The sequence below is a fragment of the Chionomys nivalis genome, chromosome 15 (genome assembly GCF_950005125.1).
Source record: "Chionomys nivalis chromosome 15, mChiNiv1.1, whole genome shotgun sequence".
NCBI classification, from domain to species: domain Eukaryota; kingdom Metazoa; phylum Chordata; class Mammalia; order Rodentia; family Cricetidae; genus Chionomys; species Chionomys nivalis.
In genome coordinates this window covers 28,056,224-28,071,537 of record NC_080100.1, presented here as the reverse complement: position 1 = coordinate 28,071,537, position 15,314 = coordinate 28,056,224, and the positions used below count along the sequence as shown (strand labels likewise).

The 15,314-nt window shown below is 43.7% G+C and overlaps 1 protein-coding gene across 1 annotated transcript in view; it reads right to left on the bottom strand.

Annotated features, from left to right (window-relative positions):
• Positions 1 to 15,314, bottom strand: part of Nim1k (NIM1 serine/threonine protein kinase) — a 49,816-nt gene that overhangs the window by 19,124 nt on the left and 15,378 nt on the right. The gene's annotated exons all lie outside the window — the stretch shown is intronic.

The window sequence follows — 15,314 nt, the reverse complement described above, 5'->3', positions numbered from 1 at the left end:
ACAGTGGCCAAGTGTATTGTGGCTTATGAGTTGTAGGCCCTCAAGTTAGATTTCTTGCAACATGGCCTTAAACCGTTTCTCTTTTTCTTAAAAGCCTGGAAAACATTTAATCTTCTATTTAAATTAGATAAAGAAGCTTTTACAAATTTATAAGAATTAGGTTTATATTGAAGATGAATTGAAATTCGTTGATAATACCAATGATCCAATTAGGGGGAAAGGAACCCTTTTCTACTCCAAAATAAATCACATAAATAGATTTAAACAAAAGCAGGAAACACCAGGGGGCAGGGGTGGGGATGGGTGTCGGGTTGAGGGGAGTGTCTCAGTGGTTATAAGGCTGAAGATTGCAGAACCGAAATCACGGTGATGGCTTGAGTGTGGGAGAGAGCAAGCTCCCAGCCCATACTTCTCCAAAGAAGGCTAAACCGCGCTCTGCCCTCCTCTCCCTGCCCAGTTCAAGAAGAACCCTGGGCACAAGAGGGAGTATTAGGTAAAACTTGTTTACGGAATCCCATTTCCTTCATCTTCCTGCACTTGCAGTTTCTGGAAAAGAGAGGACTAACCATCTAAACCTCCAGGCAGGGGATTCTCATTGTCTGGACTAGCTCCAGAGGAAACCCCCCTCCCCCGCCTCCAACACATACACACACACACACACAGAGAGAGAGAGAGAGAGAGAGAGAGAGAGAGAGAGAGAGAGAGAAACACTACATTTGGATACTGTGCCCTCTTCACAACCCTTGAGTGCCAGCGCCAACCACCCAACCACCCGGCCACACATACACATGAGAAAAAGACAAAAAGGAAGAAAGAGGAGAAAGAGACAGAGATAGAGAGACAGGGACAGAGAAATAGGGCAGAAAAACACAGAGAGAGGGAGAGAGAGAAAGAGATTGTGAGTTTGTTTTTAATCCAGTCTTAGTTTCTTCCTAGTAGAGTGAACAGCCATACAAGAGGCACCAATAGAAGGGCTCCAAAATGAAAGAGACCACAGCCCCCAAACCACCCTGACAACCAAGAGGAACTTAAAGGAAACAGAACAAGAAGGAAGCAGAAAGCATCCATAAAATCAAACCAAAATACTAAAACTTAAAAGATCACTCAGACAAGAAAGAGATCTCTTGAGAATTATTTACTTGAAGAATCTTATTTTTTTAGTCTAGAAGAGATGAACAATAGAGAATAAAAAAAATCTGTCAATCAAATTAGAAATTCCAACATCTGATTATCAGAACTCCCAGTCATACCGCAAATTTCTCAATAATAACAATCATCACAGGTGGTGGTGGTGCACGCCTTTAATCCGAGCATCAGGAGGCAGAGACAGGCGGATCTCTGTGAGTTCAAGGCCAGCCTGGTCTACAGAGCGGGTTCCAGGACTACCAGGGTTACACAGAGAAACCGTGCTCTGACAAACGTGTCATTATGCACTTGAAATGCTAATAAACTTGCTAATAATTGCTAATAATGACCTTTCTAAGACAGTCTTAAGAGAGGAGAAGCTCCACACACTCTCACATTCTAGTAGAATGAAAATGAGAATAAAAAACGCCCAGGGATGTTAGATCTGCATAGCTGTGTGTGTCCATGAGAGTGAGCACGTCCATTTTGCAAAATTTTATTTCCACCCCCCTCCCCAGGGGCTTACATTAGGTCTCTGTCAATAGAAATTCTACTTAGAGTCTAAAGGGCGGCTACCCTCAGCGCATATCTTGACTGCTTTTTAGTACTAGATCATGTTGAAAATTAAACAAGTCATGGAAGTTAAGATAACGCTTAATTTCAGAGAGAAATCTCCCATTTTTCAGATGCAGGTAGTTCCCATCGTTGTTTTTACCAGGTTTGTTTTTTTTTTTTTTTAATGGACCCTAGTAAGAACTTAGAAACTCACTCAGACAAAAAATATGGAGTCATGTCATCATAGATCAAAGTATCCGGAGGAGCCAGAACGGCCCTTAATTACTAGCTTACCGCTGCCACACAGCAATGCATTAAATAAGATGAAAGAAAACAGGGCTTACTTGGTAATTTATTTTCTAGACTTGCAACCCACTGTGAAAATAATATCAAAGGAAGCCATCTTGCCTTTGTTCTCTTTGTCTCTGTTTCAAAACTTCTGGGCCAGGCTTTCAGACAGTCCTTTGTTGGTTGGCAGGGTCAGGCTCGCTTAGAAGAAAATCTGGGTTTTTTTCCCCCTATATGTGGCAACAAGATTTGGTGATAATCAGGCTGTGGTTGTAATTCTTCCCAGACACATTGCGCCTTCACACAGAGATCGTTAACAAACACAATTCATTTGAAAGTTTAGCATTTAGAAATAATTTACGCCATCTTTACTTTTGGCCTTAGTTTTTACCAACATACACAGTGAGATCCCCAAGGGGAGCAGCAAAGACATTTTGAAACAAATGCAAACTCCTTATGAACTGCTTCTACGCAAGTGACGCGCTGCTACTCTGTAACACAGCTGCTTCCTGACTAGTTATCACAGGGTGCTTTCCCCAGCTGCTCAGCCACCAGCGCTCACAATCCAAGGCCCACTCACTCAGTCAGATGGGCCTACATCAGCTCTCTTCCTATACTGAGCTCTACCACACCAGAGAGCCCCACAACCATTGAGATCCCAGGCTGAAACACCTGTGGGGTGATAGGGTGCCCTACCTGGGTGACCCCTCACAATGCCTTTCACATGCTAAGCCAGCCCTTGCTCCACTCCAGCTGGGAGACCATGCAGGAAGTCAGGTTTACATTTGTCAAATCTTGTAATTCCCCAAAGAAACTGGCAATTGAGAGTTTTTGTTGTTGTTGTTGTTGATCCGTTCTCTAAATCTGTAAATGGTGAGTTAAATATGTTTAAAACACAAGTAAATGGAACTGAAGGGTTGGACCAGGGTTGTGTGGTGTGGCGTTTTGTGCAGATGCACATACCATGTGTGTGCGTACGCAGCCCATTCAACAGGGCATTGTCTCGTGTAGAACGCCTAGCACTTCAAACCACAAATATTCTTTGACCGAAGCAAAATTTAGCGACAAGTTAAAAATTATATTGTATAGGAACAGGACGGGGAGGTGACTCAGTGGGTGAAATGCCTCTCTTTCAAGCATGAGGACATGAGTTTGGGCCACCAGCCCCCATGCAAAAGCTGGATGCAGTAGTGAGTGTCTATCTCCCAGCACCGGGGACTCCAGTGTGTGGGAGGAAAACAGACCCCAGGGGGCCTATGGCCAGCCAGTCTAACCAACACAGAGGGCTCCAAGATAGTGAGAGGCCCTGTCTTGAGAGTGATGGAGATCCCTCGCATCAACTTCTGACACATCCACCATGAATGAACTCCCAGACAACACTGTGAAGTGCTCTGTCTTTGGTCCTCTTTCACAAGGGCAACCGAGGTCAACAACGTTGCCTTTGGGTTTTCCACTGTTGGCTTCTTGACTGCCAGAACTGAGTGTTTAGGTCACCTGACAGTCTATCAACCACGCGTTTCAAAAAATACGAGAAAGAGAAAACACCACAATCAAATAGAAAGATTCCAGGTTCCTGGATGCGGAATAGAAATTTAAATCTCATTTATGATTCATTTTGCAAGCACAGATCTCCCTATCATCTTGAAAAGGCAATGCTTGCCTTCAAACAAGGAGGGAATGACATGGAGATAGTGCGCCACACACCCAGCCACGAGCAGGTAGCCCTGAGCAGAAAAACAAACACGGTCCCCATGTCCCCAGAAATAGCTAATTTAGGAAGCGGTGTGGGAACACTCATACTTATTTGCAACTCACAGCTTATTTTTAGGGGATTAAAATGTTTGCACATCAAAGCCCAGACTGCTCTTTCACTGCTTGGTGACATCACTTCGTTCCAGAGGGATATATTCTGGAAGAAGTGGAGAATAGCATATAGGCCATGGGATCAGGGAATTCAAGAAAACCTTTTCTATTTGAGCCAAGCTAAGGAAAGTCTATCATTCACGAGCAGTTACTGCTGTGAGTGAGGGGAGAATACTGCACACACTTTTATTATTAAAAAGTTCAAGTGCATTTGAAACCCTTATTGAGGCTCCCCTGTCTGACTGATCCCTGCACACAGAACAGGCAACACACTTGAGATCCGGGCTGAAGATCAAGCCCAGGGCCTCATGCATCCTACGTTAAGTCTTCTGCCTGAGCGATTCCTCCAGCCTTTGTTTGCTTTTAGGGTTCCCAAGATTCAGCATGTAGCCATTTTTGAAAGCCCCTGTTTTACAGCACAGAAACTTGAGCCAGGCATGCTGCTATCTGACTGAAGGCTGTATTTTCCCATTTCTGCTGTAGGTGGGCTTGGCTGTATGCCTGCATTTCAGTCATGGACTGTGAGAGACAACTGGAGAGAGGCATAACTGGTCCTCTTGCTCCCTTCCATCTGACTGGAATGTGGACGCAATATTGTAATAGAAATCACCATTTAGACCAAGATGGAAGCCAAGTTCTGAGACTGGCAAAGCCACAGAGAGAAGCGTGGATGCCATCATAATGGACTGTGAGGTGCCACAGGCCCAAAACAACACGGAGAAATAAACGTGAATTGAAACTCCTGAAACCGTGAACCAAAATAATGTTTACTCCTATTAAGTTTATTTTACCACATCATTGCTTGTTTTTTAAGACAGAGTTTCTTTTTGTAGCCGTGACTGTCCTGGAACTAGCTCTGTAGACCAGGCTGGCCTCGAACTCACAGAGATCCGCCTGCCTCTGCCTCCTGAGTTCTGGGATTAAAGATGTGAGCTTCTATTGCCTGCATTTACCACAGATATTTTACCAGAGCGAGAGAAAGGGGCTTGGTGATGCACACCTACAATTCTAGCACCCAAGAGGCTGAGGCAGGGGCATTGTACGACTGATAGCTGTGAGACAGTCTGGTCTACATACCAAACCTCTATCTCAGAATAACATGTACATAGATAAAAAACCAAACGAACAAAAATAAAACCAGGAGAAGGTAACTAATCCAGATTCTGCCTTCTTTAAGCAATCTGATGGTTGTGCAAGGAGGTGCCTTGAGGGCTGGAGGTATGGCTCAGTGGTTAAGAGCACTGGCTGCTCTTCCAGAGGTCCTGAGTTCAATTCCCAGCAACAACCAAATGGTGGCTCACAACCATCTGGAGGCAGAATGTCGTATACATAGTAAATAAATAAATCTAACATCCAATTCCATTCTGTCTGGACATTTTACAACATGAATAACTACTCCAATAATTAAAAATTTATACCTGTCTACACCTATCTATCTGTCTATATAGACACATATATAGAGAATGAATAGAGACAGACAATAGATAGATGATGGATAGTGAGCCCAGGACAGAAAATCAATTGCAGAAACTTCAGATTTTAGTGTTCTGGTACTGCAGAGTATTTCAAATATTACACAAATACCTTTGTGTAATCTAATTCACAAACCTTAGTTATATATGTTATTCTGTGGAAGAAAGAACAGAGATCCACAAAGGTATGCTGCCATAACTTCTAAGCAAAAAGTTAGCTTCAACAAACAGTATTATCAATTTATTTATTTAAATGTGGTTATTAAATTTTCATTCATGGGCTGGAGAGATGGGTCAGAGGTTAAGAGCACTGTCTGCTCTTCCAGAGATCATGAGTTCAATTCCCAGCAACCACATGGTGGCTCACAACCATCTATAATGGGATCTGTCGCCCTCTTCTGGCCTGCAGACACACATGCAAACAGAATACTGTATACATAATAAATAAAAAATCTTAAAAAAAAATTTTTCATTCATCACAGGATGTGTATGTGTGGGCATGTGTGGAGGACAGAGGACAGCTCTGTGGAGTCAGTTCCCTCCTCCCTTTACAGGGGTTTGGGGGATCGAACTCAGGCCAACAGACTTGCACAGCAAGCCTCTTTACTGCCAAGCCATCTTGCTGGCCCAGCCATCCTTACTCTTCCAGTAATGCTGTAAATTAAGTAACGATGTAAATTTCAAGCTCGAGATTTTTGTCTGTACTTGGCAAATGTGTTCTGCTCTACGGCACACAAGCTTTCGGGGAAGGAATTTAAAGGAATTTGCACTTTCACTTTTCTCAGTGTCTTAAATGAAAGGTGTTTCTATTCACCTCTAAAGTACTGTGGGTCTTAAGCAGAAGACAGCAAGAGTGTTCTTCCATTAAACACTGTCAGGAGCTGATGAGAGCTGAAACCACCAAAGGGGACTTGGCGATCGCTGGCTTAGGGTCAGAATTAGGGCAGGCCTTGGCTTCCCACTGGATGTCTCAGTGTCTTTACCAGCAAATGAGAGGACTGGACCCAGGATGTCTTTGGCTCACTCAGCTCCAGACCTTCAGGGATTCTGGATTTAGCAAGGCTAGCAAAAGTTTTACTAAGGTCACATTGCCCCCTTCTGGACCTTTGAAGTATCCACATAGATCAAACCATCAAAAACCAGTAAACTACACCGGGCCTGCTGGAATACTATAGCACAGTCCTCTTTTTCTGCCGCACACAACTTAGAAGGCAGGCCTGGAAGAACTCTGATTCTTGGGAGACAATCCAGGAAAGGCTCTCAAGTGTGAGAAGCAGTGATTCTCACTTCATAATAAGAGTGCCGAAGACTCAGAGCATGGAAAACAGAGTGTCAACCTAGAGAAAAGGCAAGCAAGCAAACAAGCAAGTACATGCGCACGTGTGCACATACACACACACACACACACACACACACACACACACACAGAGCTGGCACGCTGATTTGGCACACAGCATTAGTTTTATGCTCCTGGTTGCATTTCTACCTCCTGAATTCTTCATAGGCCCAATTCTTCATTGCCTCCCTCTCCAAATTCCCCATCCTATTGATTCAGGAACCAAAGTCTTACCTAATGTATACCCTGGGTGGGATTCAAGCCTCCCTCCTTTCTGATTCGTTGCGGATTGCCTGTGACTTTTTAACCCTAGATGAACTGAGAGAGCCTAGATACACTGATAGATAGCTAGAGGGGACAAAGGTCCTGCTCCTCCTGCTTGCCTGAGACTGTCTAATGGTCCCTAAAGACAGCTCATTCTAGAAATTATTTCTTACGAATGTACAACCCCCACCTGGTACGGTTTCTCCTCTCTTACTCCCCACTATGTATTTTCTTCTTAAGTCATCTCAACAAGTCTTCAGCCGCACGTGGTACCCACGTCCTCAGTGACTCATTCTGCCCTCCTTAGGTCTCCCTGCTCCTGTGTGATGGCTCCTGCCTCGCTTCCTCCCCTCCAGCCCAAGCTCATGTTTCCCTAGCTGACAGCACGGCACGTGAAATCTGTGTACCAGTATCTGGTCTTTGCCTGTACACATCTCCCTGTCATTTGGGTGGGTCAAGCGCCCTCTTAAGTTGTCCTTGAGAGCAACCCATTCACCGAGGAACAGTCCATTTCCACAGTGCACGCGGCTTCGTTCTAAGATTACCATATTGACAACTCAGACGATGCCCCACCTTTACTCATACCATGCATACATTAGGTCTTCTCCTGGAGAACTTGCCTGGATGTCAAGGAGTGGGATCTATATTTAGATTAAAATCGGAGAATGAAACTTCTGACTCTTTTCCCCTCCAGAGTTGTCCCTGTTTGGTAAATGGCAAAACATTTTTCTACTGAAGTCACAGACATTGACCCCTCTGTTCCCTCACGTTTCATATGGAGTCTGTTAGCCAATTCTGTTGGCCTTCCGTCAGAGACTACCTGGAACACAGCCCCTTGCCACCATGACCTAACCACCACCAGCTTTTGGTTGGTTATCTTTTGCCTACTGGTGAGATGGCTCAGTGGCTAAAGGTACTTGTCACCAAACCTGATAACTCAAACACATATACCCACAAAATAAGTCATTTTAGATGTAAAAATTGAACAGAAACACAGCTTTTTGTCCCTGCATGCCCACAACCCACCACAAATGAGGCCTGTTTCAAATGAAGTACCCAGAAAGAGCCTCTAAGAAGACATCAGATCAGGTTATTTCTTAAAACCCTTTGAAGGAGGTTAATGGTAGCTCACACCTGTATCCCAGCAAAGGGAGGCAGAGGCAGGTGAATCTCTAAGTTCAAGGCCAGCCTGGTCTACAGAACAAGCTTGAGGACAGACAGGTCTATACAGAGAAACCGTGTCTTGAGATTTAAAAAAAAAAAAAATCAAAACAAAACCCCTTTGATAACTTTCCATTTTATTCACAGTAAAAGCTTAAAATGTCCTCCAAAACTCTTCCACATGGGGCCCCTTTCCCCTGTGAGGTCACCTCCCCCAATAGCCGCTCTACTCACCCGCACTCTGCCGCTCCTCTCCTCATTCTTAAACGCACTAAGCCTGCTGTCACCTCTGCCAGTGCCCGCAGTCTCTGTGAGTCTGATTTCACTCACCACAAACCAAAAGGAGCTCTCTCCTGTACTTCCGACGCCTGAAGCCGTGTGGTTTTCCTTCACTGCTTTATAGTCGTGACTCATTGTGTCAGGCGGTCTCTCCCACCAGATCGTGCGTTTCTTAAGGGCGGTGACCCTGTCTGACTTATTTAGATATGGTGTCTTAGTTGGGTTTCTATTGATGTGATACCACGACAGCGGGGCTGGCGCACACCTTTAATCCAGCAGTCGGGAGGCAGAGGCAGGCGGAACTCTGTGAGGTCAAAGCCAGCCTGGTCTACAGAGCGATTTCCAGGACAGGCTCGAGAGATACCGAGAAACCCTGCCTTAAAAAAACAACCAAACAACAACAACAACAACAAAAAGGCCACGACCAACAGTAACTTCGGGAAGAAAGGGTTGGTCTGATCGTACAGCTTATAGCCCATTATTCATGGAAGTCAGAGCAAGAACTGAGGGAGGGACCTAGAGGCAGGAACTGAAGCAGATGCCATGGCAGAACGCTGCTTCCTGGCTCGCTTCTCCCGGTGGCAAGTCAACTGGGCAGTTTTATAAATAAAAATGGAAGTCAACATTTCTCTCATCCCATACACAGTAAGTAAATTGAGGTTGATTAGACTTGGGCTTTAAGCTTAGGTGGAAAAAATGTATGCAGGTAAGAATTCTGCTAAGCATTTTGGACTAGACACAAAATCCACAGAAAGAAAGCAAAGTAGATGAATAGACTTTATCAGAATTAAAATTATCTGGGGCACTGGAGAGATCGCTCAGAGGTCCTGAGTTCAATTCCCAGCAACTTAATGACACACAACCATCTGTAATGAGATCTGGTGCCTTCTTTTGGCCTGAAGGCATATATGCAGGCAGAACATTGCATATATAATAAATAAAGAAATCTTTAAAAAGAGAATTAAAATTACCTGGATATTAAAGAGAAGTCACTAAGAGCCAGATGTGACAGGGTATGCCACACTTAAAATCCCAATATTTGGGATGGTGGCTAGAGCAAAAGGATTGCAAGTTCAAGGCTAGTGTGAGCAATACATCAAGAGACTGTCTCAAACTAACCACAACAATAAGACACCATTAAGGCAGAGGCAGGCAGATCTCTGAGTTCAAGGCCAGCCTGGTCTACAGAGTGAGTTTCAGGGCAGCCAGGGCTACACAGAGAAACCCTGTCCAGAAGAACAAACCAACCAACCAACAAACAAAAAACAATAACAACAACAACAACAACAAACCATTAATGACCAAAGAGTGAGGAAACGCACTGCCAATACTAACCAGCAAACAGACCTGGCTAACAGAGTTCAACCTAGACTTTTAGAGGAGTTGAAGGGAGGTTCACTCTTTTGTTAGTGCCAGGCTTCAGACTCAATACACTGCGAGTGGGTGTAACACAGGGAGTCTTCAGTACCATATTTAAATGCTGCTCTTATTTTATAATCTCGAGGAACTTCCATAACTTAATTTATGTCCCCTCCAAAGTCAGAAACTGAGGTTTAGAGTAGCGCAGTTAAATAGCCTGTCTGGGCTCATTCAGGCTCGAGAATCTAGGAATTCTTACTGATGATCAGCTTCTCGGTCAGTTTATTTTCAGGTCTCTACGAGCACTAGCATTTGTTCAGCTAACAAACATTTATCAGATGTCCATCATGGGCCATTGTTTCCCTCTTCTCAATGTCCTGAACATCCACTGTGTAGCTGAACAGAGACAATCACTCCACTATTGAGGTGAGAATATCAAGTACCAATGTTAGTGTTTGAAATGCACCCGTGTCTCTGGTGTGGAGACTGGCGAGGACAGAGCTCAGGTTCTACAGTAAGACAGTTAAATTATACAAATGTGTTGTTCAAGGAGATCAGGTAAGGTAAACAGGTCACGACACACATGTGTATTTTCTTTGGATAAATCTATTTAGACCCTTCAAGTGTTTTCAGAATTGGTTATTTGGAGGCTGAAGAGATGGCTCAGCAGTTAAACACTTGCTGTTCTTTCAGCAGACCCGAGTTCAGAAGATATAACACCCTCTTCTGGTCTGAGGGCACTTTTACTCACGTACACACACACACACATGTACACACACAACAAACACACACATATACACAAAAATTTGAAACTAAAACAAATGATTTTTAAATTTAAAGGTAGATCATTCAATTTTATTGTTGCACTTGTTATTTCCAGATTTGAGATATAAAGTCCTTTTTGACCTGTTGTGGTGGCGTACGCCAGTAAGATTTGCTGAAGGTGGAGGCAGGAAGATCACAAATTCCTTATCGGATACCTGATTTACAAAAATGCTTTTTTCCCTTTTCTGTGGGTTTCCTTCCTTGATATTGACCTTTGAAAAGCACAAATTTTTATTTTTTTTCTTGAAAAAAAGTATACATTTTGATGATGCCCCATTTCTCTGTTTTTATCTTTTATTATTTTTACTTTCGGTATCCCATTTAAGACACTGTCACCTAATCTAAACTCAGGAAAATTTACCCTTGTTTTCTTCTAGAATTTTAATATTTTAGCTCTAATATTTGATGCATCTTGAATTAAGTTTGTTTATAGTGTAAGGTAAGGGCTTAGTATCATTCTTTTGCATGGTGGCTAGCTCTTTATATTTTAGCTATAATTCTTTAGGTTTCTTTGCTGTTCTTGTTTTTAGTGTTTTTTGTTGTTTTTAGTGTTACTCAATTGTTTACAATGAATGTTGTAACTTAGTAGAAATTGCTGTAAATTTATGTTAACTGTAACAATACCTATAAATTTTCCCTCTTTTGTAGCTCTATTCTTTCCATCTATTTATGTTATTATATTGCTATGTCTGTGTGTTCAAATATGATAAACCATTGTTTTATTTTTCCCTATAATTGTGTGTATTTTGATGTTGTTAGGCAGGGTCTCACATATCCCTGCCGGCCTGGAACTTGTCACGAGGCTGAGACTGACCTTGGAATTCTGACCCTTTCACCTGTACCTCCTTAGAGCGCTGGCATAATAAGTGTGCCATGTAGTGCTGGGCACTGAGCCAGGGCCTCAGGGAGGTTAGGAAAACACTCTGCCAATTGAGCTACTACCCCAGAACTTTTGTGTCTTTTAAAGAAGTTGAAACTAGGTTTATTGATACAGTCCCATAATCCCAAATACTCAGGAGGCTGAGGCAAGAGGGGCACAAGTTCAAGGCCTGACCAAAGAACTTAATAAGGCCTCGTCAAAAGAAAGGATGGGAGAGGGGAGGGGAAGGGAAAAGAGGGAGGAAGGAGCGGGGGGAGGGGAAGGAAAGGAAGGAGAGAAAAAGAAAAAAAAAAGGTCGGATGAGAACAGTTAGGAAGTATAGGCTCGGGTAATATTACAAGCCCTGAGCGTGAAGAAATGCTCTCTGCTTTGGTCTGTAGGCAGCGTCGTGGCTCAGTTGCAATGTATACAAATGAATGAATAATGACCCCCATACAGACATTAGCACACGGCTCCAGAAAGTGCCCATCAGATACAGACACATATAATATTCAGAGAGTTGTGATTTAGGGGGACGGTGACATGCAGAGCAAGAAGTGAGGAGAGATTGCTTCCAAGTAGAGAGTTCTATGGGAAAGGCTCTTCAGCTCTGTGTATACTGTGTGCTCAATAAATGTCTGTGGGGCTTGAGAGATGGCTCAGAGGTTAAGAACACTGACTGCTCTTCCTGAGGTCCTGAGTTCAATTCCCAGCAACCACATGGTGGCTCACAGCCATCTGTAATGAGATCTGGTGCCCTCTTCTGGCCTGCAAGCATACATGGAAGGAATGTTGTATACATAATAAATAAATAAATAAATAAATAAATAAATAAATAAATATTTAAAAAAAATGTCTGTGAATGAAAGACGTGTCCTGTGTTTGGTACAAATCTGGGAGGATGAAGCAGGAGATTTTTAGTCTTAGAAATCCCTGTGCTGCCAGGCGGTGTTGGCACACGCCTTTAATCCCAGAACTCGGGAGGCAGAGGCAGGGGAATCTTTGTGAGTTCAAGGCCAGCCTGGTCTACAAGAGCTAGTTCCAGGACAGGGTCCAAAGCTACAGAGAAACCCTGTCTTGAAGAAAACAAAGAAAGAAAGAAAGAGAGAGAGAGAGAGAGAGAGAGAGAGAGAGAGAGAGAGAGAGAGAGAAAGAAAGAAAGAAAGAAAGAAAGAAAGAAAGAAAGAAAGAAAGAAAGAAAGAAAGAAAAGAAATTCCTGTGCTTAGCCTGGTGGTGGTAGCACATGCTTTTAATCCCAACATTCAGGAGGCAGGGAGGGAGAGGCAGGTGGATCTCTGTGAGTTTGAGGCCAGCCTGGTCTACAGAGCAAGTTCCAGTACAGGCTCCAATGCTACACAGAGAAACACTGTCTTGAAAAACAAAAACAGGCCGGGCGGTGGTGGCGCACGCCTTTAATCCCAGCACTCGGGAGGCAGAGGCAAGAGGATCTCTGGGAGTTCGAGGCCAGCCTGGTCTACAAGAGCTAGTTCCGGGACAGGCACCAAAGCTACAGAGAAACCCTGTCTCGAAAAAACCAACCCCCCCCAAAAAAACAAAAACAAACAAACAAAAAAAAAAAAAGAAAAAAAAATTCTCTGCCTCTTCTTGATGTGCATAGCTCCATTCCCACTTAGGAAAAGCCATGAACAGCCCATACAGGGCATTCTCTCAGCTTACCTCAAAAATATTCCTGATATCTGCAGAGGGGAAAAATGCTGCTTTGCTCATATAGACCAAAGAATCTTTATACTTTTTAATCACTGCTCAATTAAGAAAATGAAAAAAGACATTTATTTCTTCATAGGTTTATCCCTTGAGTATACCAGAATCAAAAGTATATGCTGTTTTTTAACAAGTTTTTGTCAGAAACAGAATAACCTCTGAGCATGCAGGACACTCAGAACTCACACAGGGCCAGGCAATCATCTGGACTTCACACAAAGAGAAAGTATGTCAAAACCAAGCCGGCCTTCCAACTTCAAGGAGGCTGTAAATGACGCAAGCCCGCTGAAGAACATGAATCATGGCGTCAAAGAGCATAAGGCTCCTGTGATCCTCCTACCTACGCCTCCCAAGTGCCACCGGGCCGAACTGATGGGGTCAGTGCCGGAGAGCGAACCCCGGATTTCACGCAAGTGATGCAGGTGCTTTGCCTACTGAGCCCAGACATACCTGACTTGCAAAAAGCAAAATAAACTTGTCTTTGAAAGGATTCTGAAGGGGCTGGAGAGAGGGTTCATTGGTTAAGTGTGTTTGTTACTCTTAGAGTTCTGGAGTTCAGATCCTAGGACCCACGTCAGGTGGCTCATAGCAGCCTATAACTTCAGCTCCAGAGGATCTGACACCATCTTCTAGGGCACACTAGGGTGCTTCTAGGCTTCCTAGGGCACCGCATGCGCGCGCGCGCGCACACACACACACAAAGAGAGAGGGATTTAAAAAAAAATAGTTAAAAGACCTGGCTCTTAGAAGGCCGATACAGGAAAACTAAGTTCCAGGGCAGCTTGTGCGACAGTCAGACCCCCATCTCAAAAAAACAAACCAAAAAAAGCAACAGAAAATTAACAAAAAAAAAGGGGGGAAGAAGGCTGGATCTGGCTGGCCCTGCCGTTATTTCTCCAACTGCTGGGCACAGGTGACTGCATCGAGGCCTTGGTAACAGAGAAAGACAAATGGAATTAGAGGCCCTTTGCTCCCCGGAGTGGTCCCTGACCGGGGGCTGATGGAAGTCGTGATTATGGGATGTTGGAGAGGCAGCTGAAGGGCAGCCTACCAGGGAGCCAGCGGGCCTCCCAGCTAGTTCTTAGAATCGCACTGTTCACGGAGCTCGCTAATTGACCTGTATTTTCTGACTGAAAAAATTTCCCCAAGGAGGCAAATGAAGGTAGATAATGAGGACCTGTCATCACACAGGGCAGTGCGGGAGCAGAGCTCTGAGCTCTGGGGACCGATCATTATTTAAATGCAAAAACATTTCAAAAGGATTCTGGCAAGTCTGGGGAGCAGGCGCTGGGTTTCTGGCAGGAGTCTTGGCGCGCTGCCTCCCACCTGCGCCCCATGTTGCTTCAGCTTGACTTTTCGATTTATAATTGGGAAGTTAAGGAGTGCGCGGTGAAAACCATGCCGTCTCTAAGCCCTTTATTTATTTACATTCTCCGTGCATACACAAGGAAAGCCAGCATGCCTTCAGTGATACTTAGCTGTGGCCAGGGAGGAAGGAAAGGAGACCAGGGTGGAGGTGAGATCCAGCTGTTTTCACAGTTTTACCACGTGGACCGCTTCTGTTATTGTTTTTGTTTTGATTATAATTAGCCCATAACCTAAGGGCTAAAAAAAAAATACACATTTATATCTATTGCTATCTGAGAATGTCTCTTATCTCTGAAAACCCTGTATTTAAAGTAACTTAGATCTAATGCAATCAACTGTCCCACCTGCCTGGGATGATGGAACCCAACACTCGAAAAACTAAAGTTTTGAATCTAGAAATAGATGATTAAGAAAGGGTCAGCAGTCACAATGTAAGTCAAGTGGCATAATTACCAATTAGAGTATACCCCCCAGGTAGAGGTGTGCTCTAAATACTCAGATATTGGGTAAAAGAAAGAAAGAAATGAAGCCAAGAGTAGTGAGTGGCACACGCCTCTAATCCCAGCATTCAGGAGGCAGAGGAAGGTGGATCTCTGTGAGTTCGAGGCCAAGCTGGTCTGCAGAGCAAGTTCCAGGACAGCCTGAGCTACATAGTAAGACAAACTCCATCATGATAAATAAATAGATAGATGATAGATAGATAGATAGATAGATAGATAGATAGATAGATAGATAAATAAATAAATAAATGAAATAAATAAATGGCATTTGTGGGTTCCTATGCTCTCCACTGGACTTACAGGAGCAATGAAAGAAAGCCAAAACTGTAATTAGGAA